Source organism: Puntigrus tetrazona, unplaced genomic scaffold (assembly GCF_018831695.1).
Source record: "Puntigrus tetrazona isolate hp1 unplaced genomic scaffold, ASM1883169v1 S000000746, whole genome shotgun sequence".
Classification (NCBI taxonomy): Eukaryota; Metazoa; Chordata; class Actinopteri; order Cypriniformes; family Cyprinidae; genus Puntigrus; species Puntigrus tetrazona.
This window is the reverse complement of record NW_025048355.1, coordinates 2,557,501-2,577,500: the sequence shown is the minus strand read 5'-3', so window position 1 is coordinate 2,577,500 and position 20,000 is coordinate 2,557,501. Positions and strand designations below refer to the sequence as shown.

At 43.1% G+C, this 20,000-nt stretch overlaps 1 long non-coding RNA gene and 1 pseudogene across 1 annotated transcript in view; one reads left to right on the top strand and one right to left on the bottom strand.

The window, feature by feature from the left end:
- Positions 1-1,678, bottom strand: part of LOC122335179 — a 2,887-nt gene extending 1,209 nt beyond the window's left edge. Inside the window, exons 1-3 of the long non-coding RNA XR_006248932.1 lie at positions 379-1,678; positions 112-263; positions 1-40 (exon numbers count right to left, since the gene is read on the bottom strand). The exon at positions 1-40 is cut by the window's left edge and continues 41 nt beyond it. This is a non-coding gene — a long non-coding RNA (uncharacterized LOC122335179). The remainder of the gene's footprint in view (positions 41-111; positions 264-378) is intronic.
- Positions 1,679-4,071: 2,393 nt separating this feature from the next.
- Positions 4,072-15,628, top strand: LOC122335146 (annotated as a pseudogene).
- Positions 15,629-20,000: the final 4,372 nt, after the last annotated feature.

Here is a 20,000-nt window from a genome sequence, read left to right as displayed (position 1 = left end):
CCTGACCGTGACCTCAGGGTCTTCTTCACCTGAAAACACACTTAGAAGAGAAACTTCTGTGAGAAACCTCCAGAGACTGCTCATGAAATAAGAGAGGAGTCAGGAACCCACGTCTGATCTCTCTGCTGAGTTCAGAGACGCGCTCGCAGACGCTCCTGGGGAGGTTCTCCAAGATGTCTAACATCAAGCTGAACTCTGCCACTCTAAACACGTGTGTGTCCTCCGGCCGGGAGGCGATGGCTCTCAGCTCGTCAGAGCCAGACCTTCACAAACACACACACACACAGATATGAACAGATGCAATGAAAATGAATTCATTTGGATCTATGTTTAACTGTGTGTGTGTGTGTGTGTGTGTGTGTGTGTGTACACATGAACCTGTGAATGTACTTTCTCCTATATGGTGTATATTCTTCAAAGCATCAAGTATGGCCTCTTTAGTGCTGTGAGTGTTCAGATACCACTCAGTCTTTGCCTGCTGTACTGCACCAAACCTAAAACACACACACACACACACACACACACACACACACACACACACACACACACACACACAGTGAATCAAAAGGAAATACAGCACAAGCACAGAAAAAGTGACCTCAAACCTGATCTAGTAGGATATTTATATTTTTTTGAAGCGGACTTACCAATGCGTGTTTGCTTTGATCCAACCTTTAAGGACCTGAAAAAGCTTTCCAGAAAGTCTTTCACAGTTTTAAGGACCAATACTCTCTGATCCGTCCATCAGAATCACAATATCAGCTTAGTTTCACACGTGAACTTATCCGCTAAAGAGAGTCAGATTTTATTGACATCTTGGTCTCCATGCAGCATTTTTTACTTGATATTCCAAAATACAATGATGGAAACCCTCGCTGATTACAAATACCTACACGTGATTACATAGGCCTAATTTAAATGAGTCTCAATATCATTAACATACACATTATTATACAATATTATTATGCATACACAGATATCTATGAATTTGATAAACGTCACAAATATATCTTATATCCACAGCCGTACTATCAGCCGTGCAGACTGTGTGTGTTCAAGTGAACAGACTGCTATCAGGAGATCAACAGCTGAAAGCTAAAATGGAGGAAATGTCTCTGTTCAAGTAAATCAAACACAGGACATCAGTGAATGTTTGTGTGTGGATAATAAGACAAGTTTGCAACTTTGCATGAATTACTGCGTGCATTTGATCATTTGTGCCTGATTTTATCGTATAACAATATAATTTTCTCTCTAGCCTATTCAAGCTCCAGCCGTACCTTGAGCATGAGTGATTGATACTGATGTGAGTATGAGGATCAGCAGCACTCGAACCTGCATCCTCTCAGCTGGTCAACACAAAATTAATCATAACATTACACTTTTTTCGCACACATTTTCCACTCACAGTATTTGCACACACGTTTTCCTGCAGTATCCCACAGCCTCGAGGTCATAAACGCATGTATCAACATTCCTGCTTGTGAAGTTGAGAGCATGGATTGTGATTTAAATATGGTTTTGAGATAGAAAGAATGCTAGAAACAGGGTTTTCAAAAGAATGATCACTATCAAACAAATCTATAATCATATATACTGATTATATAAATAGATATCATGCTCACCTGTTGTTAAAAACAAGTGTTCAGAAGAAGAAGAAGAAGAAGAAGAAGAAGAAGAAGAAGAAGAAGAAGAAGAAGAAGAAAACAATCTGACTCCATGGTATAATGAAAACACACGCACCCTAAAGAGAGCAGCAGGTGGAGAAAAACTAAAATTAGAAGTATTTCGTATTGCCTGGCGGGAGAGTATCCTGTCATACAGAAAAGCATTAAAAATTGTAAGATCTGATTATTTTTCATCCCTTTTAGAAGAAAACAAACACAATTAACTAAATTAACGAAAAAATTCCCCAAGAGTATAGCAGTAATGACTTCATGAATTTCTTTACTTCTAAGATTGATACCATCAGAGATAAAATTGTAACTAACCAGCCGTCAACTAGTTTCACATCAGATAGTGAGCTTTAGATCTCCTGAGGAAATATTACACTCTTTCTCTATTATAGGAGAAGAAGACTTGTACAAACTTGTTAAATCATCTAAACCAGCAACATGTATGTTAGACCCTGTTCCATCTAAACTATTAAAAGATCTGCTTCCAGAAGTCATAGATCCTTGTCACCAAGCCAGCAGAGGAAGCTCTTAGCTCTGGGTGATCTGCGATCACTCCCTCTGCTGCTACTTCCTGTCAGTGGACTATAAATACTGCAGCAAGCCACTCACCTGCAGGTTGCATTGTTTCGCATGTTTCTTTGTTAGATAGCTAGTGGATTATTGTTTCTGGTTTCCCTGGTTTTGACCCTGTCTGTCTTCCGGTTTTCTGATTGTTTGCTGCCTGACCTGACCACCGCCTGTTTCTGGATTTTGTTATTGCCTCGCCTCCTATACATCTGTTTGCCCTGTTAGACGCCTGCCTGCTATGACCATGCCTTTCTTCAATAAAAGCCTGCACATGGATCCACACGCCTCAGACCCCTCAATCGTGACAATCCTATTTTGAACATTATTAATTCATCATTGTCATTAGGATATGTTCCCAAAACCTTCAAACTGGCTGTAGTTAAACCTCTCATTAAGAAACCACATCTTGATCCCAAAGACTTAGTAAATTACAGACCAATCTCTAATCTCCCTTTTCTGTCAAAGATACTAGAAAAGGTAGTATCCTCACAACTGTATTCCTTTTTAGAAAAAAATGGTGTCTGTGAGGATTTCCAATCAGGATTTAGACCGTACCATAGTACTGAGACTGCTCTCATTAGAGTTACTAATGACCTGCTTCTATCATCTGATCGTGGTTTTATCTCGTTATTAGTGCTATTAGATCTTAGCGCAGCATTCGATACTATCCATCACAACATTCTCTTGAAGAGACTAGAAAACTATGTTGGCATTAGAGGAAGCGCCTTAGCATGGTTTACATCATATCTATCTGACCGCTATCAGTTTGTAGCATTAAATGAGGAGGTATCATATCGATCACAAGAGAAATATGGAGTTCCTCAAGGCTCAGTGCTAGGACCGTTACTTTTCAACCTGTACATGTTACCTCTGGGAGATATTATCAGGAGTCATGGTGTTAGCTTTCACTGCTATGCTGATGATACTCAGCTCTACATTTCAGCGCAGCCTGGTGATACACACCAAATTGATAATCTAACAGAATGCATAGTCGATATAAAAAGCTGGATGATGAGTAACTTCTTAATGTTAAATTCTGAAAAAACAGAGGTGCTAATAATTGGACCTAAAAACCCCACATATAATAATCTAGAACACAGCCTATCACTTGATGGCTGCTCTGTTAATTCTTCATCATCAGTTAGGAACCTAGGTGTGCTGTTTGACCGCAATCTTTCCTTCGAAAATCATGTTTCTAGCATCTGTAAAACTGCGTTTTTCCATCTTAAAAATATATCTAAATTACGACCTATGCTTTCAACCTCAAATGCAGAAATATTAATTCATGTGTTTATGACCTCAAGGTTAGATTATTGTAATGCTTTATTGGGTGGTTGTTCTGCACGCTTAATAAACAAACTTCAGCTAGTCCAAAATGCAGCAGCCAGAGTCCTTACTAGAACTAGGAAGTATGATCATATTAGCCCGGTTCTGTCAACACTGCACTGGCTCCCTATCAAACATCAGATAGATTTTGAAATCTTATTAATTACCTATAAAGCCCTGAATGGTTTATCTCCTCAATACTTGAGTGAGCTCTTATCACATTATAGTCCTGCACGTCCGCTGCGTTCTCAAAACTCTGGCCATTTGATAATACCTAGAATATCAAAATCAACTGCGGGCGGCAGATCCTCTTCCTATCTAGCACCTAAACTCTGGAACAATCTCCCTAACTCTGTTCCGGAGGCAGACACACTCTGCCAGTTTAAATCTAGATTAAAGACACATCTTCTTAACTAATCTTTAATCTTTAACTATCTTTCTAACGTGTGTGTGTGAGAGTGAGTGCGTGTGTTTGTGTTTTGCGTGTGTGTGTGTGTGTGTCTATGTGCGTGTATATATGTGTGTGTGTGTGTTTTCTGGTAACACATGCCAGTAGTGCAGCGTCAGTCACAGGTCTCAGGTTTTCCGGGCGTCAGCATCATCTCATCACACACTCCTGCAGCCGTTAAACACTCAGGTCTAATAACACACATCTCCACGTCTCCCAGCGGATCTCCAGCAGAGGTTCAGTGATCAGAGACTGATCTCGTAATGAAGTGAATCAAACACAGTCTGATCACAAGCAGCTGCTGGCTGAACTCATCCTCTGTAACTGAGCTCACATGACAGACAGAATCACACAGGAAACCAGAGAGATGGAACTTCCTGTTTCTGACGCTAATAAAGTGAAGACAGGACTGAAGAACGACAGAAGTGCTCTGTCTGCTCATCATCATCATCATCCTCATCATCCTCACAGACGCCGGTAAGATCTCCTGATTCTCCGTCAGACTCTGAACACTTGATTACTGAAAGCATTTAATTAAATCAGAAGATCCTTTAACATCTAAAGTGAGAGAAATCTACTGCAGATGAGAAAAAAACACACATTAAAAGTGCATTAAAAGTGATTCCTCCGAAAGCATGTTACCAGAACATTTCTGGTTCTGTTCAAAATATTATATTTATTTCAGAGTCACTCTGCTCTTCTTTAGAAGGATTCATAATTGTAGTGAAAATGTTTAATTGCTTGTGTTTAACACTAATGTGCTCACATCACTAAAAATACATACGTAAAATACTTTTAAAATATAAACAGTCAAAATAAAATCTTAAAAAAAGATACATAAAAACGTATTAAATCTTTGAAAGGTCAAATCAGTCTACTTAAAACACTTACATGAATAAATTAAATTATATAAATGTTAAGATAAAATACATTTTTAAAATATGAACAATAATTGATAAATGTAAAATAAAAACCAACAAGTAAACACTTGGTTAAAAAAAACTTTATTACTGCATCAATAATACTGGAATAATTTAAACAGCTGTGTTTGTGTTTGTGTGTGTGTGTGTGTGTGTCTGTCTGTCTGTCTGTCTCTCTGTGTGTGTGTGTGTCTCTCTCTGTGTGTCTGTGTCTGTGTGTGTATGTGTGTGTCTCTGTGTCTGTGTGTGTCTCTGTGTCTGTGTGTGTGTGTCTGTGTGTGTGTGTGTGTCTGTCTGTCTGTCTCTCTGTGTGTGTGTGTGTCTCTCTCTGTGTGTCTGTGTCTGTGTGTGTATGTGTGTGTCTCTGTGTCTGTGTGTGTGTGTGTGTGTGTGTGTGTGTGTGTGTGTGTGTAGGTATGATCAGGGTTGTTCTGGTTCTCCTGTGTGTGTCTCTGGTCTGTTCTGAGATCAGGAGTCTCAATGATCAATGGATGGCCTGGAAATCTCAACACAATAAGTCCTACAGAAACCCGGTGAGTGCACACACACACACACACACACACACACACTAATCTCTCTTTTGACCCACTGAACTGAAATCAGCAGAATGAGGTTGTGATGCTCCAGATGAGCAGCTCTCTAACGCTCAAGTGTCACCTCGTCCTTCCCATTAAAACATGATCATTTAAATCCATGAGCGCCGAGGATTTCTCCAGAGCGCAGACACAATCAGCTCGAGTGCGGCTGTGAAATGATTAAATAAAGCGTGCCGGACCGTGATTGGTCGCTCTAATCTGTTCTGAGAACCGTCCCGTAAAGCCAGCTGTGGTGTGTGTTGAGCGCTAACACACACTTTCTCCATCGCCTTGAGTTCAGTGAGAAACGTGTGCATGCTGGTTAGAATGTGTGTGTGTGTGTGTGTGTGTGTCTTGTGTGTGTGTGTGTGTGTGTGTTGTGTTCAGAGGGAGGAGCGTCACCGGAGGGGTGTTTGGGAGAAGAATCTTCTGGAGAGAAACATAATGAAGAGACGTCTCTGGGCCTGCACTCGTACACACAGGGCCTGAACCAGCTCAGCGACATGGTACTTGACACACACACACACACACACACACACACACACACACCGCTCTCAGATCTGTGTGTTATCAGAGACGGCACAGGAAACACACCCACGTTCTAAACGAGCCAATCACGCTCCAGTTACTATAGAAACAGTTGAGACTCATGAAATATGAGCTCTTTACATCTGTGGTGCACAAAGATTGAAAGAAGTTATAGTTTTAGAGGAACACTGTATTTCTCATAAAACTACAATTAATTCAAATTCATTTACTGAAAATCCAGAATGAAAACGAACACAATCTGTATAAAGATACTCGAAAAACCTCCACGTATTAATTATATCATAAAAGAATACATTTAAATTAAAATAAAAACAACTGAATAAAAATATCAAAAAACTTATCATAAAAACTTAAAATTAAATTAAAATTGAAAAATTTAGTAAAGAAATTTCTAATTAAAATAAAAACTAACATAAAGCATCAAAATTTAACTAATCTTCAAATAAATACTATAAAAATTTATTATAAGAACTAAACATTAATTACACATTTTATCAGATTAAATTTAAATGATTAAAAATGTATTTCAAGGTAGTTAAAGTTTTTTAAATGAATAATAAATAAACAAACAAATAAGATGTAAAATGAAGTCAAACTGAGCTTAACAAAAGAAGAAAAATACCTGCCAGTGAATTAAAAACATTTGATTTTTAAGTATTTTTTTTCTTTTTTAAAATCATTAGCAGACACCTCAGATTTAAAAAAGTCTCATGAATTTGGTTTGAAAAGATGAGGAGAATAAAACAAAGACCAAAAAAAGGAATATGAATATTAAAATCTGAGCAGAGAGGAGAAACAGAGTCAGAGACCGCCTTCATGTGTCTTTTAACTTATAAGAAAATCAAGAAACGTTTTCATTAAAGACTACTAATATCACAAACAAAGCAAACACGTTTTAATAAATGATCCACTGAGATACAAACGAAGCAGATTCATACACACTTCACTCGGTTCACTCGTTAGGCTCGTAGGTCTTCTCCTAGGCAGGTCAAAGGTCAGATGAAGTGAGTTTGTGTGTTCAGTCTGCAGACGAGGTCAATCAACTGAACGGTTTGCTGGAGGAAGATTTTCCAGACGTCAACGTCACCTCCTTCCCTCCGTCACAGCAGCCCCTCCCTCCACGAGTCAACTGGGCGGAGCACGGGCTGGTCAGTCCTGTCCAGAACCAGGTGTGTGTGCTGGACATAATGTTCTCATATTAATCCTATCATTAATTATTAATAATTATTTAAATTATGATATTCTAATTTCCAAATATTTGAAAATAATGTTATATCATTTTAACTGTATTATTAATATTTTCATAATATATATATATATATATATATATATATAAATATAAAATGTGACATTGACAACATTATTGTCACGGTTTGAGGAGAGATGAGGCAGGCAGACAGGAGAACACTTGAACTGTTTAATTAAACTTAGGAGTGGCGTAACGCTGAGCGAACATCAACTCAAAACAAAGTAAACACAACATGAATACTCAAGTGCGGGAAGTCCGTATCAGAAGGGGTATTCCTCATGAAGATTGCTTGTGAGAGCGCAGACAGAAGCTTGTGGTAGTAACTTCAATCCCAGCCGAAGAACGACTGGGCTTTCGGTGTATATATGGGGTGAGATGATTACTGGCAGGTGTGGTGAACAGGTAGCTAGAATTCAGGAGATGATGAGCGGGTGATTGGCGTGGGAGACGGTGATCTGGCGGGTGTGTTTGTGACACTACCCCCCCCTCCGGGGACGGCCACGGGGACGTGGAGCTGGGCATTCCGGATGGGCCTGGTGGAAGTCTCGGAGGAGTGTCGGGTCCAAGATGTCATTGCGGTTTACCCATGACCGCTCCTCTGGGCCGAAATCCTCCCAGTCAACTAGGTACTGGAGGCGGCCGCCCCGTCGCCGAGAGCCAAGGATTTCCTGTACCCGGTAGATGGTCTCGGTGGGCTCGATCTCGGGAGGTGGGGGGGGGTGGTTCCGGGTCTGTGGAGGGAGGAAGAACAGGATTAGTGTATTTCTTCAGGAGTGAAACATGGAAGGACGGTGAGATGGGGTATTGACGGGGTAGTTGGAGCCGGTAGGTGACAGGAGTGATTTGCCGGACCACGGGAAAAGGACCGATGTACCGGGGACTCAGCTTTTTACAGGGCAGGCGAAGGCGGATGTCCCGGGTGGAGAGCCAGACCAATTCTCCCGGCTGGTAGATGGGTGTAGGTGACTGTCGGACATCCGCTTGGTGTTGATGGCGTCGCACTGCCTGTTGGAGTTGGACATGGGCTGAGTCCCATACCCTCTCGCTCTCCCGGAACCAGTAGTCTACCGCCGGAACCGAAGAGGGCTCACCCGACCAGGGGAACAGAGGAGGTTGGTAGCCCAGCATGCATTGGAATGGGGTGAGCCCGGTGGTGGTCTGGCGGAGCGAGTTCTGGGCATACTCGGCCCAGGGCAGGTACTGGTTCCAGCTGTTCTGGTTCTGGTGGCAGTAAGCGCGTAGGTAGCGGGCAAGCTCCTGGACCTTGCGTTCCGTCTGGCCGTTGGCCTGGGGATGGTACCCGGAGGTGAGGCTGACCGTCACCCCCAGTAGACGGAAGAACTCTCGCCATACCCGTGATGTGAATTGCGGGCCTCGGTCCGACACAATGTCTTCGGGTAGTCCGAAGTTTCGGAAGACATGGTTGAAGAGGGCCAGAGCGGTGTCCAGAGCTGTGGGGATACCAGGTAAAGATACAAATTTGCACATCTTAGAAAAACGGTCTACTATTATTAATACAGCGGTACGACCGTCAGAGGGAGGCAGGTCGGTGGCGAAGTCAATACCAATGTGGGACCAGGGCCGCTCGGGTATGGGGAGAGGTTAGAGCTTGCCCTCCGGGAGCCGACGAGGTGTGGAGGTCACAGCACAGACTGGGCAGGAGCGGACATACCGCGTAACGTCTTGGGCCATCCGCGGCCACCAGAACCTTTGGGAGAGAATGGAGAGGGTTCGGTACCTGCCAGGATGCCCGGTTCCCGGAGAGGTGTGTGCGGAGTCCAGGAGGGCGAGGCGCAGGTGAGATGGAACATATTGACGGCCCTCCGGACCTCCCGGCGGAGCAGGCTCCTCGCGGCTGGCGGCACGGATCTGGTCCTCCAGTTCCCACACTATAGGAGCTGCAAATACATGAGGAGGAAGAATGGGTTCGGGTGAGTCGGGTACCTGATCAGGTTGTTGGATACGGGAGAGTGCGTCGGCTTTGCCGTTCTTGGAGCCAGGTCGGTAGGAGATGGTGAAATTGAATCGGGTGAAGAATAAGGACCAACGGGCTTGTCGGGGGTTCAGGCGTTTAGCTTTTCTGAGGTATTGCAGGTTCTTGTGAGCCGTGATAACCTCGAAGGGGAACTGGGATCCTTCCAGCCAGTGCCGCCATTCCTCCAGGGCGAGCTTGATGGCGAGGAGTTCCCTGTTGCCCACGTCGTAGTTCTGCTCCGCCGGGGACAGTTTGCGGGAGAAAAACGCACACGGACGGAGTACGGGAGGTTCGCCATGCCACTGGGAGAGGACGCCACCGACTCCCAGGGTAGCCGCATCCACCTCGACCACGAAGCGCTTGTTGGGGTCTGGATGATGGAGTACTGGGGCAGTGCAGAAAGCGGCCTTCAGGGTTTGGAATGCTTGTTGGGCCTCAGGGGTCCAGGTGAAGGGTCTGTTGGAGGAACGGGTGAGAGAGGTTAAGGGAGCAGACAGGTTACTATAAGCGGGTATGAATCGACGATAAAAGTTAGCGAATCCTAAAAAGCGTTGTACTTCCTTTACTGAATTAGGTTTCGGCCACTCCTGCACTGCCCGGATCTTCTGGGAATCCATCTTGAGGCCCGCAGGGGTAACGATGTAGCCCAGGAAGTGAACGGAGGATTGGTGGAAGCGGCATTTCTCCAGTTTGAGGTATAGGTGGTGATATCTCAGGCGAGCTAGGACTTGACGTACATGCAGGTGATGAGTTGGCAGATTGGGGGAGTAAATGAGGATGTCGTCTATATAGATGATGAGGAATCGGTTGAGCATATCTCGGAAGATCTCATTCATAAAATCCTGGAACACTGAGGGACTGTTAGCGAGGCCATACGGCATAACGAGGTACTCGTAGTGACCGGAGGGAGTGATGAAAGCTGTTTTCCACTCATCACCCCTGCGGATACGAATAAGGTTGTAGGAGCTTTGGAGGTCGAGTTTCGTGAAGACGGTGGCCCCACGAAGGTTTTCCAAAGCGGCAGGGATGAGAGGAAGTGGATAGGCGAATTTTACGGTTTGGGAATTGAGGGCTCAGTAGTCGATGCGGCTGGCGAGGTAGATGGGCGAATGAAACCTTGCTGGAGGGCCTCCTCCACGTACTCCTCCATCGCCACCCTCTCCGGAACCGATAAGGGGTATACGTGACCTTTGGGAATCTTGGCACCTGGCAGCAGGTCGATGGCGCAATCCCATGGTTGGTGTGGAGGAAGGTGAGTGGCCGCCGACTTGCTGAACACATCCTGGAAATCCTGGTAAGGTTCGGGAATTGGGGTGTCGTGCTCGGGCTCCGGACTTTCCACTGAAGTGGATCCTACAGGCATGGAAGAAGAATTAGAGACAGGCAGGGGTAGATTTCTCAAACAGTGCTGGAAACAGGAAGCACTCCATTTTAGGATTTCACCGGATCTCCGTTTGATGTCAGGCTGGTGTTGCTCCAGCCAGGGCCTCCCGAGCACGACATCCACTACTGCGTCCTCCAGGACGAGGAGTTGGAGTTCCTCCAAATGAAGCAGACCGATCTGGAGGGTGAGCGGTGGTGTGGTGCGGTGTACGCGACTCCGGCCCAGCGGGGTTCCCTGGATGGTGCTGATGCGGTAGGTAGTGTCATTGGAGCGAGAGGGGATCTGGTATCTGCGGAGGGTCTTGGAGGAGATGAAGTATCCGGCCGCGCCGGAGTCCACGAGGATATAAACTGGGAAGAGGCGGTTGGCATGGATCAATTGACCAGATATATGTGGTAGATTGGTTACTTGGGGAGTGAAGTGAATCGTACTCACCGCCGGGCGCGGGGGCCGGACAGGACAGGTGTTAAGGCGGTGATTCGGTCGTCCACAGTACAGGCACAGGTTGGCAGCAAGTCGGCGGGTGCGTTCGGAGGGAGTGAGATGATAGGTGTCCGTGATCATGGGTTCGTCGGATGGATTCTGTGATGGTGAGGTAGGTAGCTCTGGCGGTGGAAGGGACTCAATACAGGCATTGAGATGCTGAGAAATACGGATCGTTTTGTTAATGAAGGTTTCTAGTCCCACAGTATCGTCATAAACCGCCATTTGTTGGCGAAGCGTTGGTTGTAATCCCCGGCGGAACACGGAGAGGAGCGCCGGCTCGTTCCAGCCACTAGCCACCGCCAGAGTTCGGAATCGGATGGCGTAGTCGTGAATCCCCGCGTCTGCCTGCCGGAGGTTAAACAGTTCATCATGTACAGACAAAAGTGAAGTAATGGGTCCAAATACCTCCTTTAAATGAGCCAAGAAGTCAGTAGCCGAGTTGACGACGGGGTTTCGGGCTGAATGGAGGGCTTTCCGCCCACTGCAGCGCTCGTCCGTGTAACAGTGCGATTATGAAGGTCACTTTTGCTGCTTCGGAGGCGAGTTGGTGAGCCTGTGACTCCAAATACAGAGAACATTGGAGCACAAAGCCATTACAAGTTTCCCTCTCACCGGAGTATGGTGACGGTCGAGCGATGGGACATGCGGGAGCTGCAGTGGGTCGGGAAAAAGCCGCGTGGATAGCTGCGGCGAACTCGTGCAGTGGATTCGGCGAGCTGGTGGATTCCGCGTTAGCGCTTTCCTCCATTTCGTCTTTTTCTCGGGCTGGGATTCTGTCACGGTTTGAGGAGAGATGAGGCAGGCAGACAGGAGAACACTTGAACTGTTTAATTAAACTTAGGAGTGGCGTAACGCCGAGCGAACATCAACTCGAAACAAAGTAAACACAACATGAATACTCAAGTGTGGGAAGTCCGTATCAGAAGGGGTATTCCTCATGAAGATCGCTTGTGAGAGCGCAGACAGAAGCTTGTGGTAGTAACTTCAATCCCAGCCGAAGAACGACTGGGCTTTCGGTGTATATATGGGGTGAGATGATTACTGACAGGTGTGGTGAACAGGTAGCTAGAATTCAGGAGATGATGAGCGGGTGATTGGCGTGGGAGACGGTGATCTGGCGGGTGTGTTTGTGACAATTATTTTATAAGTAATAATTATTTATTTTTATTTGATTATTTAGTTAAATATACTTATGTCATATATATTATATATATTATACTTAACATACATGTCTGCATATATAAATGTTTAAGTTAATGTTTAAGTATTATTAATAATTATTTTAGTTATAGTGTCTATCGTTTTTACATGTCTGTGTGTGTTTTCAGGGCCCGTGTGGCTCATGCTGGGCGTTCAGTTCCGTCGGTGCTCTGGAGGGTCAGATGAAGAAGAAAACCGGTTCTCTGGTTCCGTTGAGTCCACAGAACCTGATGGACTGCAGTGTGAGTCTGGGGAACCACGGATGCAAAGGAGGACATATGAGCAAAGCTTTCCGCTACATCATCCAGAACAACGGCATCGACTCTGAAGCCTCCTACCCATACGAACACAAGGTACAGCAGACTCACGGAAGGCTAATGAAGATAAAATATATCATTTTAAAATACAACACTAACAAAAAAATAAGTAAATCATTTAAAAAGTCAAATTAAATAATAAAAAAAAATTCTAGGTAACACACTAAAAAAATCTACAGAATACAGTCATGTTGTTGTGATGTGGTCATTTTAGCATCATTGTTGTGACACTGTAGAGCTGTTGACATTGTAGTGATAGTGTTGTGACATATGTTGTAGTGAATTTGTGGTGTTTTGTGTCATTGACGTGGCATTTTTGGTACGTAGTGACATTGTTGTGACAGTGGAGTAATGTTTTTGTGACATTGTAGTGATGTTATGACATTGTAGCGGTGTTGTGATGTTGTAGTAACATTGCACTGTAGTGATGCTGTAGTGGTGACACTGTGGTGTTGTTGTTACACTGTGTCATTGTAGTGATGTTGTTTTGACTGTAGTGGTGTTTTTGTGACATTGTAGTGATGTTATGACATTGTAGCGGTGTTGTGATGTTGTAGTGATATTGCACTGTAGTGATGCTGTAGTGTGATGCTGTAGTGGTCACACGGTGGTGTGTATATGCTGTGTCATTGTACTGATGTTGTTTTGACTGTAGTGGTGTTTTTGTGACATTGTACTGATGTCCTGTAATTGTAGTGGTGTTGTAGTAACACTGTTGTTGTGTCAGTGTAGTGGTATTGTGATGGTGTAGTGGCTTTTTATGACATTGTAGTGACGCTGTAACATTGTTGTTGTGTAGCGATGTTGCTGAGACATTGTATTGGCATTTTTTCATGTCGTTGTATTGTAGCGATGTTGTGGCATTGCAGTGGTGTTGTTGTGATGGTGTAGTGATGTTTTAGTGACGCAGTGACATTGTTGTGATGCAGTGTTGTTGTTGTGGTGTATTTTGCAGCAGGGTGAGTGTCGATACTCAGTGACAGGAAGAGCTGGATATTGCTCAGGTTTCCAGAATCTTCCTCGTCACGACGAGGTGGCGCTGCAGAACGCTGTTGCTAATATCGGGCCTGTGTCTGTCGGGATCAACGCCAAACTTCCTTCCTTCCACAGATACAGAGGCGGTGAGACACACACACCTGTCTATCTGCTTTCAGTCTACACACACACACTTTAATTCTAAACAATAAATGTGTGTATTCAGGAATCTACGCCGATCAGATGTGTGGCCCTGAAGTGACCAATCATGCGGTTCTAGTTGTGGGATATGGCTCAGAAAATGGAAAAGACTACTGGCTGGTGAAAAACAGGTTCATTTTTACATTTTACAATATTTTGACTGTACATTATTCATATTTTTTTGATGTAAAAATATATTTAAGATTTGTTTACAATTATTTTCATTTTATTTATATTTTCTGTAATATGTTTTATATTCGTTGTCATTCTTGTAATTATTATTTTAGGTTTTATGAAAATATTTGTAATTATTTATAAAGATGAACTTGATTATACCAGTCATTTGTATACACATTTTTATAGGCAAATACAATCTTTATACATATAAATAACTAATAATAAGTATATTTGTCACCAAGCCAGCAGAGGGAGCCCTTACCTCTGGATGATCTGTGATCCCTCCCTCTGCTGCTACTTCCTGTTTTAAGACTATAAATTCTGAAGCAGGCCCCTCACCTGCAGGTTGCTTTGTTTGTTCCTAATTAGCCTAGCCTTGTGTTCCCCTTGTCATAGATTCTTTGGTTTTGACCCTGCCCTGTCTTTTGATTCTTTGCTGCCTGACCCGACCTCTGCTGTTTCCTTGCCTCTTTTACTCCTGTTTGCTGTGTTTTGACGTCTGCCTGCTTTGACGATGCCTTCAGCCAGTAAGAGCCTGTGAATGGATCCACACGCCTCAGACCCCTCATTCAGCCGCTCTGTCCGGTGCCCACGCCACGTGCGCCGCCTCAAGTTATCCCACCCTCCCACCCTTGCCACACATCGTCAGTGGATCCCAGCAGCCCCTGCGCTCATCCTCAACTCACCATCGGATGCTCGCCACAGGTCTGCTGGTTTCCATCGCCGCCGTGGGTGGAGGATCCCTCACCTCACCGTCCCGCCTCAGAGTCCTGGACTCAACCTTGGCTCGTAGACCCGTCGGCTCCCCCTAGGCTCCTAGCTCCCTCCTCTCCACTGTGGTCCATCAGGCCACCAGCTCCACCAGGCTCCATCGTCCCTCCGGCTCCACCTGCCTCACCTGCAGGTTGCATTGATTGATTGTCTGTTTGTTTGCTTCTAGTTAGCCTAGCGTTTCCCTTGTCATAGATTCTTTGGTTTTGACCATGCCTGTCTTTGATTCTTTGATTGTTTGCTGCCAGAGCCGACGTCTGCCTGTTTTTTGGACTCTGTTGTTGCCTTGCCTCTAATACTCCTGTTTTCTGTGTTTCGACGTCTGCCTGCTTTGACCATGCCTTCAGCCAATAAAAGCCTGCGAATGGATCCGCATTAGTTTATTACAATATTCATATTTTGATAAATATGTTTAATACTACATTTAATACTAATTCTACTTTATACTGTACAGTGCTTTGATGCAACCTGTGTTGTGAAAAGCGCTATATAAATAAAAATGATTGATTGATAATATTTATTCTTCACAGTGAGCTCTAATGCCCTCTAGTGTTATGAATATGAATATGAAATGACTGATTTCTGTGTGTCTCAGCTGGGGAACAGCTTGGGGAGAAAAGGGCTTTGTCCGCATGATCCGGAATAAAAACATGTGTGGAATATCCAAATCCGGCATTTACCCCACCATCTGATCCACCCCACCGACCGCATCTGATCGCCCGCCCCGCTCAACACAATGACCCTCCTGGAAGTACAGCCTTAACTTTTCTACTTTTAACATTTGTGTGTTCAGTATTTTTTATTTTTGCATATAATTAAACATCAAACATTTTAAATGAAATAAATTAAAGATGAATTTGAATGTAAAATGAAATAAATGCTTTCAATAAAAAAAACTATTACAATTCTTAAAAAAAAAAAAAAAAATGTGTGTTATGTCTTTAATTGTCTTTTAATTGTTTAAAAAGAGAGAGACAGAGAGAGAGACAGAGACAGAGAGAGAGAGAGAGAGAGAGAGAGAGAGAGAGAGAGAGAGAGAGAGAGAGAGAGAGAGAGAGAGAGAGAGAGAGAGAGAGAGAGAGAGAGAGAGAGAGAGAGAGAGAGAGAGAGAGACAGAGAGAGAGACTTTTGACTTTTAAACACGCTTTATTAACCATTTAAAATCAACCTTGCATTACACATCCAACTCTTTGCATTGCAAAGTTATCAAAAAATAATAATAATAATAAATAAATAAAAAATAAAATCACTCACTACACATCACCAGTTAAATATTATTTCCCCATCCTCACAAAGTGACAGCAAAATACCATTTACACACCATTTGAACTCAAAATCATGCAAGTTGTCAGTCATTTGAGAAAATCTATGTTCCACTCTTATCCTGGACTCCATCAAAGCAGTGAAATATCGAAGAACATTTATATTTCGCCCTTCAGCAGCCAATCTACGAGACTTCCAAATGGCTAGTTTAGCTTGTCCCATGATAAAATTGGCTAAGGTACACTCTTGACTGTGTGCTTTTGAATATTTACATCCAAAAACAAACAATGTCTTGCTAAAAACAAAGCCCAAACCTCCAATTAGTCTCTCGAGCAGTGTAAACATTGGAGCTAATCTAAAACACTCAGTAAAAGCATGGAAAACAGATTCAGATAAGGAACAGAAATAACAGGATGGGGAAACATTCAAATTAAATTTGGAAACATGAGAATTAGTGGGCAGAGTACAATGTAACAGCCTCCACTGTAGGTCCCCAGAACGTTTAGGAAGAGGGCCCTTGTACAAAATCCTCCAAGATGGAGAAAGCTCAGCAGGGACTGTTAAAAATTCCCTCCATTTTGTGTCACTTCTATCTTTAATTTGTTCAAAGTAAACTGTCTTAACACATATATGATAGAGGTCTCTCTTTCCGGCCACCTGAAAATCAAGCTCTTGCAGCTTATTAAAGGACAGTAACTTTCCTTCCTGGTCGTTATATAAAAAACTAACATTGGGAGACACAAGTAACTTGGGAAAAGAAACTCTGGATGGACCCCCTAACAGAAAACAGTTAATAAACAGGAGAAGCGTGGAGGGAAGAGCTGCTTTCAGCCCACCTATGAGCCGTTCTACAGTTCTAACTGACTTAAAACCAGTCTGACTGCAGATGTCTACCACTGACCTCCATTCCTTTGAAGAAGTATCAACTAAATCTGAAAGTTTATTCATTCCTTTTTCCATAAAACATTTTACAAGTGCTTTAGAAGAGTCAGTATTGTAGTCCAGTAGAGAGTTACAGAACAGTGGTTCTTCCAGACCAAAATGATAGCTCTCATCTCTACCAAATTTGAAAATAGACCAAGAATTTAAAACAGAGTTATAAAACATTACATCTGTTGAAAAATTACTGTTAAAAGAAGACATTAAAAACAACTGCCTATCGAGACCCAAATGACCAAAAGTCCTGAGCAGGGCTAATCCAAATGAAACCCACGGCCTACAGACCACAGGGTAGAGTAAAGTTTGGACAGTCTTTAGCCTGAGAGATATAACCTTTGCTACCAAATCAATTAGCCCTTGTCCCCCTTCGTTAACTGGTAGGTGAAGATATGCAGGAGGAAACCAGTGATAGCCATCCCAAAAGAAGTCAACGAACATTTTCTGTAAGCGCTGCAATAAAGCTTTTGGTGGATCAAGAACACTTACGCGCTGCCACATCATAGAGGCTGCCAGGTTGTTAATAATAAGCACTCTGCCTCTATAAGATAATTGAGGCAGAATCCACCTCCATCTATTTAGCCGACCGGAAATTTTCTCAAAAAAACCATCCCAGTTTTTCTGAATAAACTGATCAGTCCCGAGAAAGACCCCCAACACTTTAAACCCATCCAGACTCCAGGAACAGTTCTGAGGAAGTGCTGGAGGGCCTCCATTCTCCCAATCACCCAATAAAAAGGAGGCACTCTTCTGCCAGTTAATTCGGGATGAGGAAGCTTTCTGATAGATCTCCAGGGACTCACTTAAGTTCACAACGTCCCGAGCAGATCTAATAAAAACAGTAACATCATCAGCATAGGCGCTCAGTTTGACAGTCATTGAATCTGAAGTGTAAGGAAACACTGAAGATATACCACACAGCTTGTTTCTCAATAGTACCAATAAAGGTTCAATTGCAATAGCATACAGGATTCCTGAGAGGCCACACCCTTGCCGTATGCCTCTACTTACTCTGAAAGGCCTCGTAAGCATACCATTAATCTTTAACATGCTATACGTGTCTGTATACAGCAGTTTAATATAAGAAATAATAGAAGGTCCAAAGCCAAAAGCCTCAAGACATTTAAAAAGGAAAGCGTGATCCACCCGGTCAAAGGCCTTCTCCTGGTCCAGGGAAAGAAAACCAATGTTCAGCTTATGTACCCTGGCAAAAGAAATCAAGTCACGAATTAAAAAAAGATTATCAAAAATAGTCAATGATATGAAATAGTCAAGAATGCAATACGATTGATCCACATGAATGACTGAAGAAATATACAGTTTGATTCTGTTGGTTAGAGACTTTGAAAGTAACTTATAGTCTATTCCAAGTAAAGAGACTGGACGCCAGCATCTGATATCCTCAAGGTCTCCTTTTTTAAGTAACAGGGTGATTACCGCTCTCCGTAGACTCACTGGTAATGTGCCTCTCTCAAGACACTCCATAAACACAGAAAACAAGTCTGTTCCAATAACATGCCAAAATTGTTTATAAAACTCAGCACTAAGTCCATCTAGGCCTGGGGCCTTTCCAGAAGACAGTCCTTGAACGGCTATAGAGAGTTCATCAAAAGTCAATGGCTCGTCCAGCTTAGATTTATCTCCATCTGAAAGGTGAGGTAAATCCTGTAAAAGAGAATCCGCCATGTCGTCATTGCAGGGTTCCGCTCTGTAGAGATCCTCATAAAAAGACAGTACATGCAAAATAATTCCATGTGCATCAGTAACTCTTCTTCCCCCAGGAAGTTTCAAACAACCTAGGACACTTCTATCCAGGGTCTTCTCCATTTTGAAAAAAAAAAAGCTGTAGGAGCATCCATACTGTTAAAAGTTTGAAATCTTGCACGAATCAGCATTTCCTGGGCTCTTTCCTCTAAGAGGTTGTGTAAAAGAAGCTTGCTGTGCTCAAAGACCTCTGTGGTAGTCTCAATGTCCCCATCAATGTTTAGCCGACGTATTTCTTGTTCAAGTTGTTCCATCCTATTGTCCAAAAAACTTTTATTGTAAGAGGAGTAACTCTGGCAAAAAAGTTTAATTTGAACTTTGCCAATGTCCCACCACTGACTCAGGGACTTAAACTGTCCTTTTCTCTCTCTCCAGATCTCCCAGAAAGCAATGAAAGAACTAACAAAGTTGTGATCTAGCAATAATTTATTGTTAAATTTCCAGTATGGAAGTTTCAAAGTGTTCATAGAGGTTTTAACATCGATAGAGTGAAAATGGTGATCAGACAGAGAAGTAGGAAAAATACAGCTGTTATAGAATTTATCTCTTTGGTTTTTCCGTACATAGATCCTATCTAGTCTAGCCCCAGAAATCATGTTGCGGTTCACTTTCAACCAAGTGTATTGCCTAACCTGAGGAAAAGATTCTCTCCAAACATCTACAAGATTATGATAAGTGATCAATGATCGAAGTGTGTCTGCTGAGCAACTATGTGGTTCTTCATGGTTTCTGTCCAAAGTGTGATCTAAGGTGCAGTTAAAATCTCCGGCCACAACAATAATCCTATCCTGAGGAACAACACTCAACGCAACTTCAAGTTTCTTGAAAAAGGTGACACGTTCAGCCCCAATATTGGGAGCATACACATTAACAAATGAAAATTGAGTACCACGAATAGTTATATCAACCCTCAGTAAACGGCCAGGCACCAGCTCAAAAACACTTACAGGTTGTTCCTTAAATTCAGGTGCAAGTAGAATAGCAACCCCTGCACTGACACTGGAGCCATGACTCAAAATAGCCTGACCCATCCATTCACTCAGCCACTGTGTCTGATTAGTGTTATCTGTATGTGTTTCCTGCAGAAACACCACACTTGAGCTCTTTATCATAATATAACCAAAAAGACGAGCTCTTTTTACTGCATCACGACATCCATTAATATTCAATGAGCTAAACCTCAAGGGTACCATAGAAATAAATACAAAAAAAAACACTCAGTAATACTGAACCACAGGGCC